At 40.5% G+C, this 26,045-nt stretch overlaps 1 protein-coding gene across 15 annotated transcripts in view; it reads left to right on the forward strand.

The window, feature by feature from the left end:
- The window catches only part of HECW2 (HECT, C2 and WW domain containing E3 ubiquitin protein ligase 2), a 469,060-nt gene that overhangs the window by 19,581 nt on the left and 423,434 nt on the right, over positions 1 to 26,045 (forward strand). For 3 of the 15 annotated variants that reach the window (XM_058300427.1, XM_058300424.1, XM_004468495.3), the window contains exon 1: positions 24,283 to 24,392. The exons of 4 other annotated variants lie outside the window; for them this stretch is intronic. The gene's annotated coding sequence lies outside the window, so the exon portion shown is untranslated. Of the gene's footprint in view, positions 1 to 24,088; positions 24,393 to 24,453; positions 25,103 to 26,045 lie in introns of those variants that run through there. 8 more of the 15 variants (XM_058300425.2, XM_058300428.1, XM_058300426.1 and 5 more) reach the window with 7 other exon arrangements.

Here is a 26,045-nt window from a genome sequence, read left to right on the forward strand (position 1 = left end):
TTTGTTTTAACAGGCATTCACCCAGACTCTGTCTCACCTTCTGTGGGTGGTGGCTCCAGTGTCATTTCAGTTTCCAAAGGCTTTTCTGTGCTGCTTTGGATTTGTCCATGCATGTGCAACTTGGGAGTGAGCCAGGAACTTTTGTCAATTCATACATTGAATTAGAAAATTCTCTCCTCCAGCTCTGTTTTCTCTGAGGTTTCCCTTACTCTCTCTCTGGTTTCTGGGTACCCCATTTAACAATCCCCTGTAGAAAGATGGGCTTCTCTCAGGGATTTAGCTGCCCACACTGATGTCCAGTTATACATAACTAGAGTTAAGTCATCAATCTCCTTCCCCCTCTCTTTCCCTACCACTTCCAACAACTCACTCCTGCAACTACTGACTTCATTCTTTTCTTTTTAAGACTCAGACTTTTCCCACATAGTAAGGAATATGGTCGCACCTCTTTCCAGCCCTCTGTTTCCAGAATCAAACGGGGCTTTACTTGCTAGAGTCATTTAGAACAATTTTTAGAGAAGTACCTTGATTAGCTTGGCGTGGCTTAGGTCAGTTGCCCAATCATTGAACCAATCATCACAACAAATGGAAGAGGGTACAATTATTGGCCAAAACTCCCTTGGTCATTTGCCCAACTCTTGACGAGGGAGAGGGTATATTAGTTTTCTAGGACTGCCGTAACAATAAGTACTTCAAACTGGGTGGCTTAAAGCAACAGAAATTATCGTCTCACAGTTCTGGAATCTAGAAGTCTAAAATTAGGGTGTCTTAGGGCCATGCTCCCTTTGAAGCCAGAAGAGGACAATTCTTCCTTGCTGCTTCTAGCTTCTTGTATTCTCTGGCAATTCGTGCCTTGTAGATGCATTATTCCAATCTTTGCCACCATAATCCCATTTTCTTCTCTCCTTCGTATGTCTATGTCACCTGCCCTTTAAGGGGCTACCCAACTCCAGATGACCTTATCATAACTAATTATTAATATATCTGTAATGATCCTCTTTCCAAATAAGGTCACATTCTGAAGTGCTGGGAATTAGGACTTCAATATATCTTTTTAGGGGTCCTAATTTAACTAGAATAGAGGGTATTATAATTGGCAGTCCTATTATAAGCACGTGGAAAAAGTAAAATTCTCCAGAGGAGTGTTGATCACATAAAAAGAACTGATGTTTAACTGTGTTCATCATTTTACAGATTAGACCCAGTCGAACCACAGCAACGACAATGGCAGTATATTATTCTGAATTTCCATTGAGATTACAAACTTAACATACCTTTCTAAGATCATAGCCAATCTCCTTTTCTATCAGCATATCTGTGCTCACTTGCCCATTTTACCATCTGCATCAGTTAGATTTTGCCTTGAATGACAGTAAATCAAAATAACAATGACTTAAATAATATCAGGGCAGTGGCTTGTTTCTGCCTCATGTAAATGCAGTCTGAAAGTAGACACTTCTGGGCTGGCAGATGCTTTACAGTGTGAGGGGGGTCCTAGACTCTAGTACTTGTCTCATCCTCAGCAAGTGACTTCCATCCCATGATCCAAAATGGCGTCTCAGACTCTAGCTATTTGAAATTCCAGACAAGTTTGTTGCAGGATATGCCTTGACTATAATGAATACTTAAGGGATTTCAGGGTTCCAGAAGACCAAAGAAAAGGAATAAGGAAGAGCACATTACCTTCCTAATGATATTTCCTGGATGTTGAACACATGCCACTGATCATAACTTAGCCACATAGTTGTATCTAGCTGTAAGGGAGGGTGAAAATTGACGTTAGTTATTCTAGTGATGGTTTGCCCAAATCAGATTCTGTAACTGAGGAAAAAATACATTTTGAGAAACAGTAGTGGTGTCTGCCATTCCATCTTTCTATTTTCTTTAGGACCTTAAGTAACGATTGCTGCTGCAATTTACCTGGTTCATCAGTCCACTTCTAAGTCACATGTAAAAAATTTCCCCTGAACCCCATAATCAGACACTTCTGTAATTGTCTTTGTGAATGCATAGAGCTTCCAATTAAGGTCACATTCTGAGGTTCCAGATGGGCATGAATTTTGGGAAAACATTATTCAGTGCAGTACAGAAATGATGAAGAGGAAAGAAGTCAGAATGGCTTGGTTAACAGGGTGGGAAATAACACCACTTAAGAGACATAGAATAGAAGAAAAGGATAAGATATTAGTTATCCATATCTGTGCAACAAATTACCATAGACTTAGTTGCTTAAAACAGCACAAATTATCTCACGATTTCTGTGGGTAAGAAGTCTGCACACAGCTTAGCTGGGTCACCTGCTTAGGGTCTCAGAAGGTTGCCGTCAAGGTACTGGCCAGGCTCACATTCTGGTCTGTAGGATCAAATGGGGAAGAATCCACTTCCATGCCCTCAGGTGGTTGGCAGTTTCATTTTCTTGTGATTGTAGGACTGAAGCTCCAGCTGCTGGCTGGAGACTACCTCATCTTCTAGAAGCCACTTGCAGTTCCTTGACGCTCCCCTCATTTCCTTGCCACATGAGCTCACCCACATGGCTACTTATTTCATTAAGCCAACAAAGAGAATCTCTAGAGCAAAAAAGGTCTCCTGGCAAGAGAGAGACTTACATATAATCACAGAAGAGATACCTTACCACCTTTTCATAATTCTGGTTAGAAGCAAGTCACACATCCTACCAGCACTCAACAGATGGAAATTATGCAAAGTATAAACAACCAAATGCAGATGGGAGGGCCACCTTACAGTCTATCCACCACAGTAAGGGAATATTATGAGTTCAGTTTTGAACATGCTGAGTTTCATTGTAACATCTAAGTAAAGATATCCCATGAGAAATGAGTCCAGAGCTAGAAAAGTTCAGAGCTGGGGGAATTAATTCAGTATCTGAACATGATGTACACACAGCAGCCGAAATTGTGGAAGTGGATGAGATTGCCCAGGAAGAGTGTGTATAAAGAGAAGAATGCAGACATCTGTAGAGCTGGACACAAATTAAAATCCTCTCTCTAAACTTGAGAACAGCCAAGTGTTTCTCAGTCTTCTCATTTTCAGAGTGAAACAATACCAAAGGCTCATTTGTATTTTCCCCACACCTACTCCCTTTTATAATCCTTTATTTTGTTTGCGCCTCTCTTTACTTTCACTAAAGTTTCTGTGCATTACACTTAAATGAAGGAATTAAAATTAGAGGCAGTTCATTAATAAGGTTCTGATCCAAAGAAGCAGAACTACCTCTCAGCTATTTCATGATCTTTTTGTTTACCCACCATTAACATAATTTTTAACTTTTCAACAATTAATTGCATCTTAAATGCTATTTCAGTTGACATTATTGAAAGTAGCCAAAATAATCGAAATCTCCTTATATTGAAACCTCAGAACATATATAATAGTAATTCAGAAGAGTGAGAAGGGAACATGTAATAATTGACTTGTTTGACTAATTTGGGCATCTCTATTGAAGGATAATAAAGGATACATTTGAACAATGTTACCAATACAGTAATACACTGCAATTAATTAATTTGGTTCTTTAGATATTATAGTCAGAAATTATAAGAAGGAAATTGTTTAAGTTAGGTAATGTTAATTTTGACAGTGTTATAGCAAGTGACAAAAAGTTGAAAAACAAGAAAAAAAACCCGATAGTAACTATATTTGGGCTGTTTACTAGTGATTTGAGGGAAGTTAACTTCCATCATGATACTAAAATAAATTTCAAATATTCTAGAGTAGATTGTATAGAAAGCACTAAAAAATTCAATAATATTTGGGAATAATACTTGAAAATTTTTTTGCTCTTCTAAACACAGGAATAAGCTCGGGAAAGGGATAAACATGGCTTTCTTCACTATTGCACACTGTACTGATTTTCCTAATCAAAGTGAAATAGATGTTTACATGGCAGTTGAACTTTGTCTCTTCATTTCAATGCTAAATATGTCAGATATTCCAAATAGTATATTTTTTCTTATGAAAAGATGTTATAATGACACTCATTAGAAAAATACCTCCATATGAGTAATCCATGTTAATACTATTTTCCTAGAGAAAAAAAACAAGAAACAAAGTCAAATTCCAATCAAAAGTAAAAGTTAAATATTGTTGATTATAGATTTCAGAGGGGAAAAAAACCAAATATTTGGTGAAACAAGGTGGAAATTAACCAACCAACTAACCCACCAACAATATAACCAACGAACCAATCAACATTTACCTTTTCTAATCCTTATTTTGTAAGTTAGGTAGTTTGAAGCAGCCTTCCCACCTCCAGACTTTGATGTGAAAAAGTAAACTTTTATTTGATTAAAACATTTGACTTATGTTTCTTTTATCTGTGGCAAAGGCAAACCTAATTGTTACAAGTAGCAACAATGCTAATTTTTTAAATATTAGGTTGAATTATAATTTTTTAGAAGTTCTCTCTTAAAATTTCTGTTCCTTGTTTTATCACAAAGGGCTAGTTTAAAAAATATTTACAGAGTTCTTATAATTATACCAATAAGGAAAATGTCGATAATCCAATAGAAAAAGGAGCATAGGTTTTGGGCTGACAGTTTAGAAAAGGAAATACACATAGTTCTTAAACATGAAAAGATGCTCAACTCCCTCATAATAAAAATATGTATTCTTCAATTTGTATACAAAGTACATATACATCTTATATAATCAGAACAAAACAATGAACCTATTTTCTATGAAAAAATAGCCCATCAATTTTTAAAAAACAAGATAGAAATAGAGAAAGATTAGTAGGAGTCCTAATTTTCATAATGGTTTATAGTTCCTAAATAAATCATATTAGCAATATGTTCATTATGAATTTCTCCTCTTGTCATAATCTAAAACACTAGCAAATAGTTTTTTCTCTCTTTATAACCTTAATTAAACAATCCCACATATCACAGACCTATACATTAATATAAAAATGAGTAAATATTACAACTCAATAATAAGACAACCCAGTTAAAAATTGGGTGAAGAATCTGAATAATTTATCCAGAGAAGATAAACAAATGGCAAATAAGCACTTTTAAAAGCATGCTCAGCATCATTAGCCATTGGTGAAATGTAAATAAAAAACAGATACCACTACAAAACACGACGGGGGCTATCAAAGGATAACAAGTGTTGGCAAAGAAGTGGAGATTTTGGAACCCGCAAACACTGCTGTGCTAATGTAAATAGCAAGCCACTTTGGAAAACAGTCTGGCAGTTCCTCTAAGTGATAACAAAGAACACCATATGATGCAGCAATTCCACTCCTAGGTACCGGTATATTTCCAAGGGAGTTGAAAACACAAAAACTTGAACGTAGATATCCAGAGCAGTATTAGTCACAATGGCCAAAAGGTGGAAGCAACCCAAGTGTCCAGTAACATATTAATGAAGAAATTGTGGTATATACATTAAATGAAATATTCTTTGGCAATAAAAAGAAATGAAGTATTGATACATGCTACAACATGGATGGACCTTGGCAACATTATGCTATGTGTAAAGTCATAAAAAAACATGTATGAATCCATTTATATGAAATGTCCAGGATGGGCAAATATAGAGACAGAAAGTAGATTAGTTGTCCTCGACTGGGGGAGAGGTGGGGATAAGGCATTCGTGGGTGATGGCTAAGGGGTATGGGTTTCTTTGTGGGATAATGAAAATGTTCTAAAATTGATTGTGGTAATGGATGCTCTGAATATACTAAAAACCGTTGGATTGCACAGGTTTAATGGGTGAATTGTAAAGTGCGTGGGTGATGTCTCAATAAAACTATTTTTTTAAAAAGGGGTGGTCAAAGGTTTTTATTTGCTAACAGCATTTATTTCACTTGCCATATCTCTTTTCTCCACTAGGGCAAGGTGTAGGGTAGAACACACAATTCTGAAGGTTCTCAACAGGAAGCCAGAACCTCTGTACCCTTGCTTCCTCCCTAAAGCATCAGAGAGATTAAAAAAACAAAAACAAACTACCCCTATTTCAAGAAGCTCAGGGATCTAATTTTCTCACGTCTTCCTCGTCTCATCTCTCTCTCTTTATTTTTATTATTTTTCTCGGGAAAAGCATATTAGCAAGTGACTATGGTGTTCTGAGATAAAACATCTAGTTTAGCAAGTTGAATTTTTAGTGTATGATTGGAAGGGAGCAGTTCAGACACTTAAAAATCCACTTTATATACAGCATGATACTTTTTTAATATGAAAGAATTGTGTTTATTATTATCTCTTAGCTTTTCCAGATTCATTTTGTGCCCTCTCTCCTGTGCCACAAGGAGCTGACCTTTATGGAAAGCATCATACAGGTTCTCCTGGCTGCTGGTTGGTTTTAGCCAAGGTAAGGCATAGGCAAGAGAACAGAAGAAGGAGGAAAGGGAGTCTGGTATTAGTTTTCTCTATGAGGCCTTGGCAATGGCTGAGATCCTCTGATTCCTATACTGAAGACCGCAATTCACGGTCCATAGCTGCAGCTCCACCAGGTTCTAGAGACACTGCTGTCCTTCAGATTCAGGGGTGGTAAAGGCTTCCTACTGTTGCTAAACCTTGGGTGTTTTCCTATGTCTTGTTGGTTTCTTAAGTCCCTCTCTTACCCTTCTCACTACCCTCTCTGATTACCCTTTTGAGTGTACCATCAGTTTCTTGTTGGGATGCTAACTGATTGAATATGAATATATATGGATGTATACACATGAAGACAAATGTTCCTAAAGCAAGCAGACAAAGAGAATGAGAAAAATGTACATGAGCTTGAGAACAGTGTTTTTTTGTGAGGAAGAGAGACAAGGGTTACAGTGGAAATGAGGGATTTAGCCATAGCTAAACTGTCTTAATTCTGAAAATATATCTGAAAATCCAAAATAAAAATGGCAAATAGTTTACATTTGTTTACTCTCAATCATGGGCACTTGGATATCTATTTTCTGTGTGTTTGACAAAGTAAGATATTAAATAAAATTTACGTTATCTTAAATTGAACCTATCTGTAAAAGAACCTACTCTGCATAATAGTTTGGGTGTGTATATATATATGAACATGGATTTGGTGTCCATGGACCAAGGAAAGGGAAATCAAAGCCTGAACATTTAAGGTGCTAGACTGGTTAAATTACATACACAGAACAACAAAGATAAATTCCCATTATTCCCGGGAGATGATGTGATGACTTTGCCCTCTTACTTAGAGTTTTCATGAAAACAGTGTTTCAGAGTCATGTAATCCCTTGCAAAGTGTGTATGTAAATAGACTTGGAGTAGATTAAGCTTGAGGTTGCCACAAAGCTCTACAGTCCTGGCAGCTCCCTGATTTGAGGATGGAAAGAGAACTTGAACCGTAAACAGAATGTAAGACTGCGAGGATGGTCATGGATTGGGAATTAAAGATACTTGTTTTAATTCTTCACTTGCTAGGCTAGAAACATTTTTGGTCAGTGTTGTAGAAACTCAAATTCTCTTTCCAGGTTCCTGGAGAAGTCTCATGAAATTGTGTGCTGACCCATTAAGTTTTCTAGATCTTCTCTGAATTTACTACGACATACTTTGGCCATTTACAATATAGTTTTCTTATTCTTAACTTTTAATTCTTTTGCTTGCCAGAGGGATGCTATTCCTTTGAGGACAAGGCTTTTACATTTTTCTGTATTATTTATCCAGTGGGAGGTTATAGTGGTCATTCTTTCCCACTTAGTCCTTTTTTCCTTTGGGAATCCACCCTTACTGGTTCTCAGCCAAGTTGTTTGTGTGGGATAGATTCCACATCCATATTCAAGGGCAGGTTGCAATTGGTCTAAATCAATCAACTGATCCCACCCCCAAACTCCATGGTGATTATTCAGAAATATGCACATAGCCTGATTAGAACCAATGAGACTAAGGAGACTTTGAAGAGGTTTCCAGAAAAGAGAAGCTTTTATTCTTTCTCTGGATTTAGAGAAGTAAGAATATGAGGAAGATGTGATTCCTGCAACCATCTTGCTACAATATAGGCAACCAGCCGATGATAAAACACAGATGAGGGAGAGTTAATCTGGACCCTAGTGTTCTAGTTTGGCCTGAAATCAGTCTGTGCCTGATGGTTGCCCTAACTGGATGTTTCAGTTATGGGGCTGACACTCTTTTTTGTTTCCTCTAAATTCAGTTTGATAGCTTAACTGACACCAAGGGACATAGTGCAGTGTGCCTCTCAGCAAATGCCTAACAATCAATTGATATGGTAGATTTGCTGAATTATTAGGTTGTTGACATTAGTTAGGCAGGACTTGTGTTTGGCTGATAGTAAAGACATAAACAGTGAATTATATACCCAAGAGTTTGTCCTGACATGTAAAATAAGTCTAGTATTGGGTAGTTCAGGCTGGTATAATGGCCCTGCAAGGGCCCAGGCTTAGTCTACCTTTTTGCTTCACTATCCTAGACATGGATTCCATTTTGAGTGTTACCTCAAGGTCCAAAATAATTGCTGAACTCCAGCCATCATGTCTGTGTTTGTGATAGCAGGTAGAAAAAAAAAAAAGGAAGGACAAAAGGGTGTAATTTCCTGCATAACTTTACTATAAATTTAATCCTATAACTGTTTCTGGAAGAGAAGCTTGTAAATAAAGTATTTTAGCTGGATATAGAGTTGCCTGTGGTAGGCTGAATCATGGCTACCCTAATCTCTAAAACCTAATCTCTAAAATCTTATGTGGCAAAAGAACTTTGTTGGTGTGATTACAATAAGGATCTTGAGAAGGGAAGATTATCTGGATTATCCAGGAGGGCCTAATGTTATCACAAGGGTTCTTAGAGAGACAAGAGTGTAAAGCAGAAGGAGATGGGATGATGGAAGCAGAGGTTGGAGTGATATGCTTTAAAGATTGGAAGAAAGGGCCATAAGCCCAGAATGTAGGTGTCCTCTAGAGGCTGGAAAAGGCAAGGAGACAGGTTCACCTCAAAAGTCCCCAGAAGGAACGCAGGCATTGAAACAGATTTCAGGTTTCTGAACTTCAGAACTGCAAGATAATATGTTATGTTGTTTTAAGGTACTAATGTGTGATTAGTTGTTACAGCAGCAGTAGGAAACTAATGCTCTACCCCAAGGAAGCAAGCCCCAGCAGTCTCTGCCTGAGTGGGAGGTAACAAATGTCTAGAATGTTGTCCATTCCCAAAATCCATCACTGCTTGGATATAGCCAGTTTTCTAGATGATTACTATTTAATTCTTCTAATTATGTGAGTTTGGCTCAACTAAAAAGAGAATTTCCTTAAATCAGTGCACTTTAATTTGGAAGCATATTTGGTTACAAAGTCCCCATATCGCCATTTCATCTGTTCTTTAACTCATGAAAGATCTTTTTAAGTGTAGTTGTAATGGGGTTGGTTGTCAGAGGATAACACCTTATGTATGCCACATCTTTAGTCAACAAGAGGAAATAAAATGTATTTGCAACTGGATTTCAAAGAGATTAAAGACCTTGGGTTTAGGTATTAGAAAACCTACCACTGAAAGTGTTCATTGTCTTCTTTGTAGTGAATGTAGTAGTCTCAAAAGGGATTTTGAAACAATTTTAATCACTGTACTTTTCTAATGGTGTTGTATATACAAAGTATTTTGAAAAATTCTGTGAGTTGAACAACCCTAACTAGTTATATATTTTTAAAAGATTTATTTATTTATCTCTCCTCCCCCCCGCCCCCCCACTCTCCCACCCCTCCACTCCCCCGCCCCAGTTGTCTGTTCTCTGTGTCTATTTGCTGTGTCTTTTTCTTTGTCCACTTCTATTGTCAGGGGCAGGGGAATCTGTGTTTCTTTTTTGTTGCATCATCTTGTGTCAGCTCTCCGTGTGGGTGGCACCATTCTTAGGCAGGCTGCACTTTCTTTTGTGCTGGGCAGCTCTCCTTATGGGGCACACTCCTTGCACGTGGGGCTCCCCTATGCGGGGGACACCCCGGCGTGGCAGGGCACTCCTTGTGCGCATCAGCACTGTGCATGGGCCAGCTCCACAGGGGTCAAGGAGGCCCGGGGTTTGAACCATGGACCTCCCATGTGGTAGACAGATGGCCTAACCACTGGGCCAAGTCCGCTTCCCCCTAACTGAAGTTATAATGAACCAGAATTCTTTCCCGAAGGGGGCTTCCTCATGAATGCCATGAAAGTTTTCTGATTTCTTTTGACAGCTGGGTAACTGAGAAAAAATTAGTTACAAATTAAACCAATACAATCAAATGCCTAAAATAATAAACTACTGTCATTAATATAAACAATTATATGATCACACTCAGAGAAAAAGATATTTTCCTTAAAAGAGGCAAGACAAGTGGAATGAAATTCTTTATTGCAGAGTTTCTTGATGCTCATTAATGATGTTTCTGAACACTATTTAAACAAAGTCTCTGGTATGGCAACTGTTGCCAGGAGGACTTAGCTTCCTGAGGAATTCAATAAGATAAGAGGCTGCTTTTAATCAACAAGCTGGAAGAATTATATGTAGTCTGTAGGCTGAGCACATAATGCTTGGTTCCACATGTCAACATCCAGACAAAATAAACAGCAACCCAAAGTGGCCATGGTGCAGATCAATCCCTGTCTACAAACAAGGATGTGGGAAATGCTCTCCTTCCAGTGGGAGCTGCTGGCACCATGTGAGTTTCTCATATGCTGTGTGGGTTTTTCATATGTCCCTTGGGTCTGGTTTTATGGGCTTCCCCAAATAGCATGAACCTTTAGCTTATTTTGGCATAAAATAAGGTTAAGACTTGAAGAGTGTGATTTTAAAATAGGAGAGTGCATTTAATTCACCCTAGGGCACCTTCTCAAAATAATGTGGCAGTTTAAGATTATTTTATGAATCCCCAAAAGAGAAAGATTATGTTTGTAAACTAATCTAGTCCTCTGGGTATGATATCCTTTGATTGCATTAAATTCAGTTGAGGGGACTTTGGTTAGATTACTTGATAAGATCCCTTTAGGGCTTTAGATTGGACTACATCAGTATGGCTGAGTCTCCGCCCTTGCTGGGGCTGATATAAATGGATACGCAGTGAGAGAGGACACGGAGAGACACAGGAAAAGGAGGCCACTGTGTTTGGTCCTGAAATCAAGAGAGAGAGGACTGGGAGATCACTTAAGTGTGAAGCCCCAAAAGGCTGGGCCCACATTGCAGCTCAAGAGGAGAGGAGCTTGGCTATATATATGCCTGATAGCTTACAGCTGAAATCAGGAAGAAAGAACAGATGAGACTGATAGAAGAGGCCTGGGGTGAGGCAAGCCTTTTACCTGTTTGCCCTCAGCTGAGCTCAAACCTAGGCAGAGATCAGTGGCCATCTTGCTTCAACACGTGGCAGCTGACTTTGGTGAGAAAGCATCTCTGATGGTGTCTCGTTTTGGACTTTTCATGGCCTTGGAACTGTAAGCTTTTATCCGAAATAAATCCATTTCTCGTACTTTGCACTGGCACCCTTTAGCAAATAAAACAATATATAACAAAGTGGGACACTCTACCCGTGGAGGCTTTGAGTCAGCAGATGTAGTGCAAGAATCCAAGGCATACATCTGGTTACAAATCACTGCTCTGATGTACCAAGAAGGCAAATAAATAATGGAATAATTTTAAAAAACAACAACAGTATAACTCTATTGAGAATTAGCCCAACCTAAGAATGATTTCTAAGCTTTTTTGTGAATGGGACCAGAGTGTTGTGATATTTCAGCTGGAAGATTTCCAAGAAGTATGGGATGTTAATAAAAATATTTGTGATATGTTGGATATTATTACTTGAGATAATGTCATGATGGAAGCTTTTTGTAACTGATAAAAATACCACATTGGAGAAGCAGATTTGGGTGGTAGTTGGTCATTGGGTCTACAGGATTGTCCAAGGAGAGCAGGTTCTGGTTCTAGAACTGTTACTAATATATTTTTAAAGATTATTTGAAGTATGATATAAATACAAAAAAGTTGACCTCTATTATAAGTGTATAGCTAGAAAATTTTTCACAAACTGATCTACCAGTATAACTAGCACTCAGATTAAGAAAAAGAACATCATTTTCCTAGAAACCCCCCTTATCTTCTTCTAGTCATAACTTCCCTGCTCCAAAGTAACTAGTTTCCTGACCGCTAACAACATTGATTAGCTTTGCTTGTCTTGTTCTTATAATAATGGAATCATATAATATATGCTCTTTCATGTCTGTTTTCCTTCACTCAACCTTATGCTTCACCTATATAGTTATTTAATTGTAATTTGTTCCATTCTATTAATATTACTGTTTAGTATTTCATGTGGGTACTTTTTATTGTAGGCCTGAAGTGTGCAAGAGCATTTTATCATGTCAACATAAATTCATGTGCCCTTAAAAATATCTAATGCCTATTGGTCTAACTCTGTGCTCACCATGATGCAAATGTCTAATCTATAATTAAAAACCTAAATGATATTATTCACCAGAAGGGAAAACCCTGAGCCGATGGCCTAAAAGTTCTGGTGCCAGAAAGTCCCTTTTTAAAGTTAATAAATGGAAATCTGGAAATGTAACTCATTGCCCTCTGAGTTGTTTGGCATGAATGGATTCCCTGTATCTCCAGGTGAATTGATGAAGTTTTTAAGCCTTCAAAACTGAGAAGTGAATTCTCAGTGAAGCCAGTTCTGAAATTATTTGATTGCAATTGACCTGAGCTGTGTTAACGTAAATTCTCTTGATCTGAGCTGTATAGACTGTCTACTCCAAATGTACTTCTGTGTCTGAAATCTATCTTTTCTCAAGGTATAGATATTGTGGAAAAGAATGGCAGGCAGGGGTCCAGCAGAAAATAGCAGGCACACTGAGCTGGAATGCTGTGGAGAATTCTCAAAGAGTGTATTCACAGAAGTGTGGGTAGGGTTAAGGAAACCAATATGGAATTTTGAGGTACCCAGAGACTATTACAGTGGGAAGCTGTTTCTATTCCTAGGTCCGAAGGAGCAAAGGAAGGCAGTGGTGCTCCTTCAGTCCACTGAGCAGCAGAGCAGTGGAGGGAGGACTGCCTGACCTGAGGTAGAGGAGTGAGAGACGTTGGAAATGAAGACCAATCAGGAGCAAGAAGGAGAAAATCCTCCAGGCTCTTTCTCCTATTAACCTCCAAATTCCTCCAGTGCCTGATGGTAATGCATACTGTATGCCTTCCAGGACACAAAGTGGCAGAGAAAGTTGGAGCATTGATCTCAGGAGGGGTGGCTGGGCATACAGAGAAAAACATCATAAAAGTTGTGACAGTTTGAAGGTGGGTGGATCCCAGATAATCATGTTCTTAGAGCTAATTCATTCTTGTGCATGTAAACCTATTGTAAGAGGGACCTTTTGATTAAATTATGTTACAGTTAAGGGCCTTTGATTAGATTGCATGACCTACGGTGGGTTTTAATCCTTCTTATGGGAATCCTTTATAAACAGAAGAAACATGCAGAAACATAGAATAGCTCCTAGAAGTCGATAGAGAAAGCACTGGAAGCCAGAAGCTGAAATCAACAGTACCTAGGAGAGTAAAAGCCACAGGAGCAGAGAGAAAGCTGGAGGCAGCCAGAAGCTGAAAGTTGTGGAGCCTGGAGGAGAAGGCAGAGACTAGCAAATGCCACCATTGTGCCCTCCCATGTGCCTGATCACCCACAGCTGCAGGTTGGGGAGAAAGCATCTCCTGATGATGCCTTGATTTGGGCATTTTTCTCAGCCTTGGAATTGTAAGCTTATAAATTAATAAATCCCCATGGTAAAAGCCAACCCATTTCTGGCATATTGCCTCAGCAGCCTTTTGCAAACTAAGCAAAAGGATAATGTGGTATAACATTGGCCCCAGGACATGGGGAAGAATAAGACCCAAAAGGGCACCAAAACTAAATTTCTTAAGCATTTCTCTAGGCCATCAACTTTGCTTTTTTCCCCTTCTTACCCTTATCATTAATTTTACAATGTATTTTCTGTGCTTTCTGTTTTACTTTCAGTTATATTAGCTTACTTGCTGTATCACCTGTCACCTCTGTGTGTCCTTGAATTAAATCACAACATAAACTCCTTGGCACTAGTTTCAATAATGATACAGCTTCTGGGAAAGGTGTCTTTTCTTTATCCAAAAGCTATAGTAGCATCACCCACAATCTTCTTTCCAAACAGCGTCATGTCTTGGGTTGGAATTCTGAACCAAGTGGAAATGTTGGTTTTATCTGACATTTGTTTATTGATGGAAAAATATCCAAGTTATATTATACATTTTTATTGTTAAAGCATTTGTGTTTTTTTTTTTCTTCTACTAGGGAAATTGTGGGTTTATAGAACAATCATAAAATACAGGATTCCCATACAACACCCTATTATTAACTCCTTGCATTGGTGTAGAATATTTGTTACAAATGATGAAAGTACATTTTTATAATTGTTTTAATACTATTAACTATAGCTAGTGGTTTAACTTGGGGTTCACTGTTTGTGTAGGGCAGTTCCATGGATTTTTCTACTTTTATTTTTATTCTTTTACTGTATTAGTTAGCCAAAGGGGTGCTGATGCAAAGTACCAGAACTCTGTTAGCTTTTTTTTTTTAAGATTTATTTTATTTATTTATTTCCACACACCCTTTCCGCCCACCATTTTTGCATTTGCTGTCTGCTCTCTCTGTCCATTTGCTGTGTGCTCTCTGTGTCTGCTTGTTTTCTCTTCAGGAGGCACCAGGAACCGAACCTGGGACTGCCCATGTGGGAGAGAGGCACTCAATAGCTTGAGCCACCTCAGTTCCCTACTTTGTTGTATCTTTCATTGTCTTTCCTCTTTGTGTCTCCTTGTTGCATCATCTTCTTGTATCAGCTTGCCACAACTGCCCATCGTGCCATCTCACTATCTTGCTCGTCTTCTCCAGGAGGCACTGGGAACCAAACCTGGGACCTCCCATGTGGTAGGTGGGAATTCTATTGTTTGAGCCACATCCGCTTCCCTCTGTTGGCTTTTATAAAGGGTATTTATTTGGGGTAGACTTTTAGTCACAAGGCCCTAAAGAGTCCAACTCAAGGTTACTTCCTTACCATACTATTTCCACATGTCAAAGTAAGATGTCAGGCAATATCTGCAAGGGTTCAGCCTTCCTTCTTCCTTATAAGGCTCCATGGTCCCAGCTTCATCTTATCCTAGCTTTAGGCTGGCATAAGGCAGTCTCTCTCCCTGGGGCTCATTTCTTTCTGGGCTCAGCTACTCTGGTTCCCTCACAAGGTCAGCTGTTGATTATCAGACTCATTTCTTTCCTAGGCCTCTGCCATGTCTAACAATCTGTCTCACTTCCTTTGTGTTCTTCTCTGGGTGTCTACCTTAATGTGAGAGTCTGTTTAATCAGCCCAAGGGGGCTAGGACTCTACACAGAGTTGCACTTTATGACATGGTTGAATCAAAGCCCTATTCTTAACATAACTTAATCAGATCTCTCAGCTGAATCTAATACAGTCAAAGGGTATCACACCCAGAGAAACAGACCAGTTTACAAACATAATATCTCTTTTTGGAATTCATAAATAATATCAAACTGCCACAATTATCATATATACAATCCTTTTAATCTGTGTTCTTTCTTAGATACCAAATCAAAATAGTATCCTCTTTGGAGGTAGGGGGATTTCCATATCTAGCAGTTTGATATTGTTTATGAATTCCAAAAACAGATACTGTCTTATTTTTGTGAACTGGTCTGTTCCTCTGGGCATATTATATTATATTGGATTCAGAGGCTTCACTTTTACTTGATTAAATAATGATTAAGGCTTTGATTGAGCCATGTCAGTAGAATTGACAAAACGACATGGCAGAGGAGAAAGTTTTAATGCTGGAGCCACAGGAGGTAGATATGCAGAGAAGCAGATAATGTGAGGAAACAGAGAAGCTCCATTAGACAAGGCAAAGGCTCCAGGAAAAGAGACGAGCCATTCTCCTGATAGTCTATAGCTGACATTGTGAAGAGAACAGAGCAGCAACAGACTTTGGTGAGGGAAGTAATTTATGCTTCATGGCCTGGTAACTGTAAGCTTTTACCCCAAATAAATGCCTTTTATAAAAGATAAGAGATTTCTGGTACTTTGCATCAGCAACTCTTTGGCTGGCTAATACAATATCTTTAAGTTTATTTTGACTTTTCATCCCAAGAAATTATTAAGATTTATATTCATGGAAAGCAGATTTGGCTCAACTGATAGAGTGTCTGTCTACCACATGGGAGGTCCAGGGTTCAAACCCAGGGCCTCCTGACCTATGTGGTGAGCTGGCCCACACACAGTGCTGATGCACGCAAGGAGTGCCATGCCATACAGGGGTGTATCCCACGGAGAGCCCCACGCACAAGGAGTGTACCCTGTAAGTAAAGCCACCCCGTGTGAAAGTGCAGCCTGCACAGGAGTGGCACTGCACACACGGAAAGCTGACACAGCAAGATGATGCAACAAAAAGAGACACAGATTCCCATGCTGCTGACAAGAATCCAAGCAGACACAGAAGAATACACAGTGAATGGACACAGAGAACAGACAACTGGGGGAGGGGGAAAGGGGAGAGAAATAAAAATCTAAAAAAAAAAAAGATTTACATTCATTCAACAGGCAGATTTGGGACTCTTCCCATATAGATATTATTTAAAATGCTATAAGGGACAAGGTCAGTAGTATCCAGAAAGATGCTGAAAGAATGAAAACAAGAAAGTAAGAACTATGTCATAGAAACTAAACAAATCAAGGGATCTGAGCAAGTGAGTGATTTGAATGAAAGTGGAATTAATTTTAGATATCTTAAGGAAATAAAATTTCAAAAAAATAACTTAAAAGGTGCCCTATTTTAACCAAAGAGACAATGCACTATGGTGGAAAAAACATTGGACTTGGAGTCAGAAACATGGCAAATGGCTTAGCATTTCTGTACTTCGATTTCCTCATCTGTTAAGTTGGGATAATAGAATGAATGGATTGCTTTATGGCTCGAATGAGAAATTATATGATGCTGTACTTTAGATGTACAATATCCTTTACTAATAATACAAGTGTGATAGTGTAATATTTTCAAAATACCTCCTGATATAGTTTCTCTCATTGGTAAGCTCATTCTTTCCCCCATCCTGACCTCCATTAAGGCTTAGCAGTGTGTATGGGTCTGTAGGTGTATGTACCCCAGGAAAACATGTTCTTAAATCTAATGCATTCCTGTGGATGTAAATCCATTGAAATAGGACCTTTTGATGAGTCTATTTCAGTTAAGATTGACCCACCTCAGTCCTATTACTGGAGTTCTTTATCAACAGAATGAATACAGAGAGAGAAAGTCATGGAAGCAAGAAGTGGAAAGCAAAGAAATCGGAGAAGAAGAGAGAGACTAGCAGATGCTGCCATGTGCCTTGCCATGTGGCAGATGAACCAAGGATCACCAGCAGCTTGTCTTTGGAAAGAAAGCATTGCCTTGATGATGCCTTGGTTTGGGTATTTCCTTGGCCTTAAAACTGTAAGCTAATAAATTTCCATTGTTTAAGCCAATACATTTAATAATATCTGCTTTAAGTAGCCTAGGAAATTAAAACAGTAGTGACACTGGGTTTGGGAAGGAGTGCATGTTTTAAAGGAATCGGAGAGTCCAAAGGCCATTTAGTCAGGGGAGGTCCCAGGTCTACAAGACTCTACAGGGAAATGGACTTGGCCCAGTGGTTAGGGCGTCCGTCTACCACATGGGAGGTCCGCGGTTCAAACCCCAGGCCTCCTTGACCCGTGTGGAGCTGGCCCATGCGCAGTGCTGATGCACGCAAGCAGTGCCCTGCCACGCAGGGGTGTCCCCCGCATAGGGGAGCCCCACGCGCAAGGAGTGTGCCCCGCAAGGAGAGCCGCCCAGCGTGAAAGAGAGTGCAGCCTGCCCAGGAATGGCGCCGCCCACAATTTCCATGCTGCTGACGACAACAGAAGCGGACAAAGAAACAAGACGCAGCAAATAGACACAGAGAACAGACAACTGGGGGGGGGGGGGGGAATTAAATAAATAAATAAATCTTTAAAAAAAAAAAAAAAAGGACTACACACTGGAAAAATAGATTCTCCCCTGGCCTTGCCACCATTAGTTCTATAAGACACAAGGAAATGAATTCTGCCAACCACCTGAGTGAATTTGGAACTTGAGTGAATTGTTTATTCCCCAGTCAAGCCTTGAGATGAGAATGTAGACTGGTGGTCACCTAGATTGCAGCCTTGTGAGACCCTAAGCAGAAGGTTCAGGTAAATTGTGCCCAGACTTTGAGATGATAAAAGTGTGTGTTTTAATGTGTGTTGTTTTAAGTCACTAAATGTGTGGTGATTTGTTATACAGTAATAGAAGACCAATGCATTCCTGTGCTGAAAAATATTCATTCTCTCCCTAAAGAAAACAATCCAGTTATTGCTGCTAGTTTGAATTCAAGATCATTGGATGATGTGCAGTCCTTTCCATCAAGTCTAGATCTGGTTCCTTATGGTATGGCAACCTACAATTGAAAGGACAAGATTATCTGTCTCCCCTAATGACCAATATATAATGGACGCCCATATTAAACTTCCATTTGGAAAAGAAAAGGAGACATACAGCAGTTTCTTGTCCACAGTAATTCTAAAATCCTATGCCAGGCAGGGAAATCGCTCAAGTGAGTCCTTGCCCAATGTGCACAATGCCAATACAGTGACACAAGGATTTTGAGGAAAGAATTTATTAGCAAGGGCTTGACCAGCAGAGACAGGACAGTATTTTCCTCAGATCTGTCTCCCCAAGCTGAAAGCTGTACTGATTTTTATGAGGTTTTGTGGGGGCTGGTTTAGTATAATGAGGTAGATGGAGCAAGATTAAGTGGGGTTGGAGGTAGGTTTTAGTTGAGCATGCACTGTTTCAAAACATATTTGGTCCTAAATCACATGTAAGAAAATGGTGGTGCAATGCCAGTTGTGGGCATGATTTTTACTATTATAATGAAGCCAAGGTAACTTTTAGGTCAAGCTCCTCTTAACTGCACTTGTCCTAGTGGCCAATTCTTATGGTTAGATCACCTAATAGTCTTACTGCTACACATAAGGGGAGATAAGTTTCCTGTTAATATTCATAGAGGGGATGAAGTTTTGAAACTAAGGAAATGGACTCTTTAGTAAATCAGTAGGAAAAGTTACTTCTTTTCAGGAGCTTGTGAAGCGGCAGCTTCAGCAGTTTGGGAAGTTCCACCATTAAACTCTGGTTCTCCTCTCAGAGAGGAGCTCCCTATCCGTTGTTCTCCACTACTCCCTTGCTTTTCGCCCTCTGGGAGGTTCTTCCTGCCCATTATCCTCCCTGGCCCTCTAGGGAATGAGGAATTATGAACTAGATCCCCTTGAGGGTTGCACAAAATTCAAAGGCTTCTTCCTGCACGTAGGAATTAGTTTTAAGTCTTGGACTGACAAGATTTTTCAAACTAGGCTCATGGTTTCTTTGATAATGCAGTTCTCTCCTAAATACATACGTTTTTAATCTATTTGCTTCCAGTCAATTGCATGTACCAATTACTACACAAAAAGGTTTTTTCTAAACATAATTTTTAAACCTTACTCTTAGTTTAATGGTAGTGACTGTGAGCTCTCTGACCACACCCTTACATTTGATCTTTTCCATGATGGAGCTTATTATACCTTTGTCTCTCAAAGTTCTTTTTTTTCTCAAAATCTTTTAAAACCCTTTTTCTTATTGTTTGGGATCTAATAGTAGTCAGCCTTTCCACCTCTGTAAAGTCCCAAATTCTAGACTTGCTCTTTTATATTTTTTATTTTGTTTATTTGTTTGTTTACACCTTTTTATTAGAGTAGTTGTAGGTTTATAGAAATACAGAATTCCCTTACCTACCCCCCCAGTTTTCCCTATTATTTACATTTTGTGTTAGTGTTGTACCTTTGTTATAACTGGTAAAGTACTATGATTATATTATTAACTACAGTCCATATTTTAAATTAGAGCTTACTCTTTGAATCTTTCATTTATTTTTGAAAATTGGCCATTTATTTCCTGATCTCATCTCTTTCTTGTGATACCTTGACTAACACAAGATGAGCTATAAATTATCAGAGCAACACTTTACTATTTTGCCATTGCAAATCATTATTGCTGTCTTTTTAGCTTCCATTATTAGTCTCCTTGTTGCCTGCTGCTGAACTCCCAAGCAGATGCCACATTTTTAACGTCTTTATTATAGCAATATACTTCTTTAAGGAACCAACTTCTATTGCAGTCAGAATTCCAAACATGACTAAACATATTTGAAATTTACAAAAAGGTTGACTCTCAATTATTGCTAGAAAATGACACTAAGATTAGCAAAGACTTTTCAAATCCACAGATTTGAAATCTTAGCTGCTGTAGAAAAAACACAAAAAACCCAAAATCTAAGTAGCTTAATGCTTTATTTCTTGCTCACATCACAGGCTGATATCAGTCAGACAATTCTAAGTGATGACTTAAGGATTCAGAGTCCTTTCTTCTTGGGATGACATCATTTCAACATGTGGCCCTTGTGGTCTTCAATGAAGATGAAGAGAATGAGAGGAATCACAGTGGATCTTAACCTCCTCAGTCAGGCGTGACATGCATCACTTCTGCATATACTTCAGATGAGGTCACATGAATGAGTAGCCTAAATACAAAGGAGACTGGAAAATGTAAAGGAAACATATGGATATTTGAGCACTAACAGTCTTTGCGGCATCTTATTATTTGCCCCCTCCTTTTCCATACCACTAGAATATAACTTTCATGAAGGTAGGGAATTTTGTCTGTTCTGTTCACTTTGTACCCTCAATACTTAGAAGAGTGCCTGGCTCATAGTAGGTGGTTATTAAAGATTTGATTAAGTATGTATGAAAGGGAGAATCCAGAGATTCTTACTATTGGTAATGGATGAGCAATTGGAAGAAAGAATATTTATTTACAATTTTTAAAAAATCACAAATTACATATTTTATAGAGTTTACAAATGTCAGACATCACCAAATCAAAACCAACCACCACTACCACCACCACCAACAAAAAAACAACAACAAAAAAACCCCTACACCCATGACTTTTTAAAAGATTAACTGATTCCCCTGATATGCCTGATATACCTCTATAATACTTTTTCCTACATAGTTTGGCTGCATGCTTTTTCATTTTATTTATTTTTATTTTATTTAATTTTTAAAATTTTATTTTGGTAACATAAATAAAACTCAAAATTTCCCATTTTGACCACTTTCAAGTGTACAATTCAATGTTATATGTTACATTCAAAATAGCTACCATTGCCACCACCTATTACCTCAACTCTTTTGACTGCATACACTGATTTCTTCTTCATGTGAAAACAATTTTGTCATATCATTTTCTATAGTTAATAGGTATTTAAGTCTTTCCACTAGCATAGTTGATTAAAATTTGTTTTTGTTATTGACAGTTTAGTAGAGTGTGTGTGTGTGTGTGTTCAACCAGTTCACAAAACTTGTTGGGAGTGTCACATACAGTTTTGTTTTGTTTTTTAAAGATTTATTTAATTTATTTCTCTCCCCTTCCCCCCCACCCCAGTTGTCTGTTCTCTGTGTCCATTTGCTGTGTGTTCTTCTTTGTGCGCCTCTGTTGTTGTCAGCGGCATGGGAATCTGTGTCTCTTTTTGTTGTGTCATCTTGCTGCATCAGCTCTCCATGTGTGCAGTGCCATTCCTGGGCAGGCTGAGCTTTCTTCTGCGCTGGGCTGCTCTCCTTATGGGGCACACTCCTTGCACATGGGACTCCCCTATGCGGCGACACCCCTGCGTGGCACGGCACTCCTTGCGCGCATCCGCACTGTGCATGGGCCAGCTCCACACGGGTCAAGGAGGCCCAGGGTTTGAACTGCGGACCTCCCATGTGGTAGACGGACGCCCTCTCCATTGGACCAAGTCTGTTTCCCAACATACAGTTTTAGGATTGTTGTCAAACTTGGGAAAATCTCTAGGAAATTTCTTTCACATAGAAAGAATAAAAGACTTGGGAGAATTTTCTGCATTTTAGTTTCTGGATACAAACATGTCACACATTGTTTACTCTTACCCATATACTTGTGTGTGTTGCGTCCTCAAGTATGCATTCATTTGTTGATTTGACCTCTGGCCCTTCACCTTTGTATCATACAACACTAAATGGCACAGTTGACTTTAGGTCTTTAAGCAGTCCAAAGAGATTTCACTGTTAGAACCCGCTGAAATGATTGGAACCACATAAACTTACTTCACTAATCAAACTAAATGTGTCTCCAACTCAACTTCTCCTTAGCTAGAGTCCCCAAATAGCCCACAGCTATGCCAATGCCTCCAGACACATGGGGAATAAAGGGGAATTTAGAGAGAAAAGAGATCAGGAATCTTTTGATAATAAAATATTTTCCTTTTGAAAATTTTATAAAAACATGACCATATGAACACATTTTTAGGGTACCCTCCTTTGGTGTTGAAAGGAGCCTGAAGTTTCTTGGGTTCTCCCTTTGGGTTTAGTTTTGGATACTATGCTTCAGGAGGGTGTTCACTAACTTGAGCCCATTGACAGAAAGGACATAACTAGTATGGCTAAGGGTTAGGACACTGTTGCAGTGAAAGACCATGGAAAGAAAAAAGACACAATTTGAGTGGTTCATAAGTTTGTCTTTAGTAATTGGAGTCTTGTCAGGTGGAAGAAGTATTTCAGCTCAACATAAGGAATCACTTTCTAATGTTAGGCCAGTTCCAAAGTAAAATTGAATAGCTTGTGAAGTACTAAGTTCTCTTTACGGGAAAGGTTCAAGAAGAGGTTAGGTGAGAACCAGTGAAGGATCCTCTACAGGGAAGATATGCGTTGGGTAGTGGTGGTAACAGGGATGGGGAGTGCAGTGTCAATCTAGCCTTCACACCCTTTTCTAAGTCTAGGGTTTTAGAATGACTTTGCTGTTAATCTTATTAACATAATTAAATAATTATTAACATAATTAAATAATAAACATAATTAAATAATATTAACCCGTTTTAATGTAGAAAAATTTTAAAGATACATGGGCTGCTTTTAAGGTAAGAGGAAAAAAAAGTTTTGTTTTTTTAATCGAAGGGCAGCAATAATGATCCATTTTAGCCCTATTTATTTTTATGCTTTTTGTTTAAAGATAGACTGCAACATAGTGGTTAATCAATACAGGAGGTTATGGGCTGCAGGTTTGGGGTTGCAGGATCTAGAGCAAAGTTGCAGAAAGAGATCACTTGAGATCTCCATTCTTCCTGTAGGACCTGGAATAGAGCCATGGGGGAGGGATGTCCATTAAGTCTGCAGAATAGCCTGAGATTCATAGACTCAGGAATAATGAGTCCAGAGCTCCTTTGTGGTGACAGAATACAACTGAAACTGACTTGAGGAAACGAAAAGGGGAAGGTTTATTGGTTCCAGGGATAAAGTTCATTTCGGACACATTTGCCTCCAGAGGCTCAGAGACATCACCAGGACACCCTCTCTCCCCCAGATTTCTTTTCCTTTTTCTTGATGCACTTTCCCTTCATTCTCATTCACTCGTGGTCCTTGTTATCGCCCTTTTTAGCCTTCAGACTTAGTTGTTCTATTTTTTAAATGCTGCTTTTTCTCAAGTAGTCTGGCAAAAGCCTCAGATTGAGTGCCTGAACCAGTATGCCCACCCCTGAGCCTATCACTGTTGTCTGAAATATGCCTCCCTGGGGCAGGGAGGCTGTGTTAGTCTCTTGGAACCGTAAAGACTCATTAGAGGTGAGGGGTAGATACCATAAATAGTAGGGTGGGGGTGGCAATATACTTACATTGAAGTATTTTAATTTACCTTCCCCCTAAGTATGACTAGGTGAGTAAATGAAAGTGCTGCAGAAGTCAAGAGAACGCTGAAAATATTAAATATTTTATTTTTAGTGCCCTCTTTAGGCAATAAGTAGTCCAGAGCACTTTCAACAATCCATTTTTGTGACCACACCCCGTGTAGGTGACAAGAGTATTACCTGCTTGCCCTTGCAGTTGGGGCAACTGAGGCCCCATTCAGCTTTCTGTGGGAATTTAGAAACAGTCTTGCCTGCGCGATCTCAGAGGGTCTCCTCCTCCTCCTCCGCGGCGCTTCAGCACCCCCATATCCTGCTCCGCAGCAGGAAAGCAGCTCAAGCTCCGCCGCAGCCTCGGGACACGTCCTGGTTCCCGCCCCGCCCTCCTGCACCTTCCTCGGGGAGGTCTAGCTGGCCAAGGTCTCTGACAGCTTTTCTGTCCTCCCCTGCACCAACGCCCCCCCCCCCCCCATACGCATCCCCGCCTCACACACCCAGGTCCCCCACGTGCAGGAAGTCCCTAGTCAAGCGCCCCTCAGGCTGAAGCGGGCAGATGCCGCCGAGGCGTCTAGCGGGAGGGGCGACGGCGCCGCCGGAGGTGAGCGAGCTGGACCCCTGCCGCCGAGGGCCAGGGCGCGGGGCGGGAGGAAGGTGGCGGCGCGGTGGGGGCGGGGAGGCTGGGCAAGCCGGCGGGAAGCAGCGACAGGGAGACGAGACGCAGGCGGCACGCTGCTCTCGGGCGACGCCTGGAGAGCGAGCGGCGGGGCCGGGCGCTCGGCCGTAACGCTCCCCGCGGCACCCCGACCCGGGCGCCCTCCCGAGCGCAGGCGGGAGACTGGCTTCGCGCGTCCCTGCGGCCGCTGCTGACTCGACACAATCGGCGGGTCGCGCGGGGGGCGCGGCGTAACCCGTGGGTGGGCGGCGGCGCGGAGCAGCCTCTGTTGCTCCGAGAGTCGCTGGGAGCGAAGGAAGATGCCTGCACAAAGGCGAGCCCAGAGGCAGTCCGCGGCGGAGGGCGGCGGGAAGAGCCTCTGAGGGCGCGACAGGCGTCCGCGCCGCGTCCCTCTCGTCGCTGCTGGGGTCGCAGGGCCGGGGACGGCAACGCAGGATTTTTCGTCCCGTGGCAACGGCCGCCGCAGCAGGGAGCTGCATGCGACTCGCGGCTGCGCTCCGGGCCGCCTGCTTTGCCCGCGGTGTGCGCGGACCGGCCGGAGGGCGCCCGGGCCGCGGTGCCGGGCGACTGCGGGGCGCCCTCGCGTCCGGTGGTCCCGTCCTCACCCGCAGCCCGCGGCGGCTGGCGAGCCCCAGGTGAGTGCGCGTCAGCTCTGGCCCTCGCGACTCAGGGTACCGGATGGCGGGAGGCGTCTTTGTTTAGCTCCCTCGCGCTCGGCACGGTCATTCATTTGACATTTCAGCTTCCGCTGCCCCGAAACGGAACGCGTTTCCTGGTTTGGTTATCCCAGGGAGCTGGGACCATGGGTTTACTTCAGAATGCTTGAGAGGCGGCTTCATTTCCTGGAGCTCGGGGCCTGGAGGAGACTGGGGCTGCAGATTCAGACGTTGGCTTTTACAAGGACCTGCAACTGCAGAGGTCTGGCTCTTCCATGCCTCTTCTCCTCTATTAGCAGGTCTCAGGTGTTTGTCGTCGTCCTTGTTATTGTGAACATCTTTCCTTGCACATTTATTGGAGCCAATACGGAGAGCCCATGGTTGGGATTCAATGAATACTGAACTTCCAGAGGGAAGCAAGCTTTCGCGGTTATCATAGATAGAAGGCAAACTTCATGGGTACGATTTCTTCTTTTACTGGCTTAGAGTCAAAGGAACTCTGAATTCTTACTGTACATTTACCTTTGTCAAGTGTGAAACTTGTCTTTTCTTAAATAGCTTTCTATCGTCATTTAGACGAAAAATATTTTAGCATGATTAAGTGTCTTTTATTAGACTTGGTAAAATTTCATGTATCCCTTTGTCTTACAAATAAGATTTTCTTTTTACTATTTCTCCTATTCCCTCAAGGTCTCATTTCTTCTGTTGCCTAGAGAGAGGTTTTTTTTTCTCCCTCTAGTTTCTCTCCTCTCAACAGATGGCTGTAAGTACTGAGAGATTATCTTTAAAATGACGCTTGCATCCCCTACAAATAAAAAAAGATAAATTATTAAGCTTATATTTGGAGTCGTTAAACAGGAGGCCTAATCTGGATGGGAATATTATTATTAGTAATGGTGTGGAAATCTGGAGTTTGCTAATC

This window comes from Dasypus novemcinctus, chromosome 7, assembly GCF_030445035.2.
Source record: "Dasypus novemcinctus isolate mDasNov1 chromosome 7, mDasNov1.1.hap2, whole genome shotgun sequence".
NCBI lineage: Eukaryota > Metazoa > Chordata > Mammalia > Cingulata > Dasypodidae > Dasypus > Dasypus novemcinctus.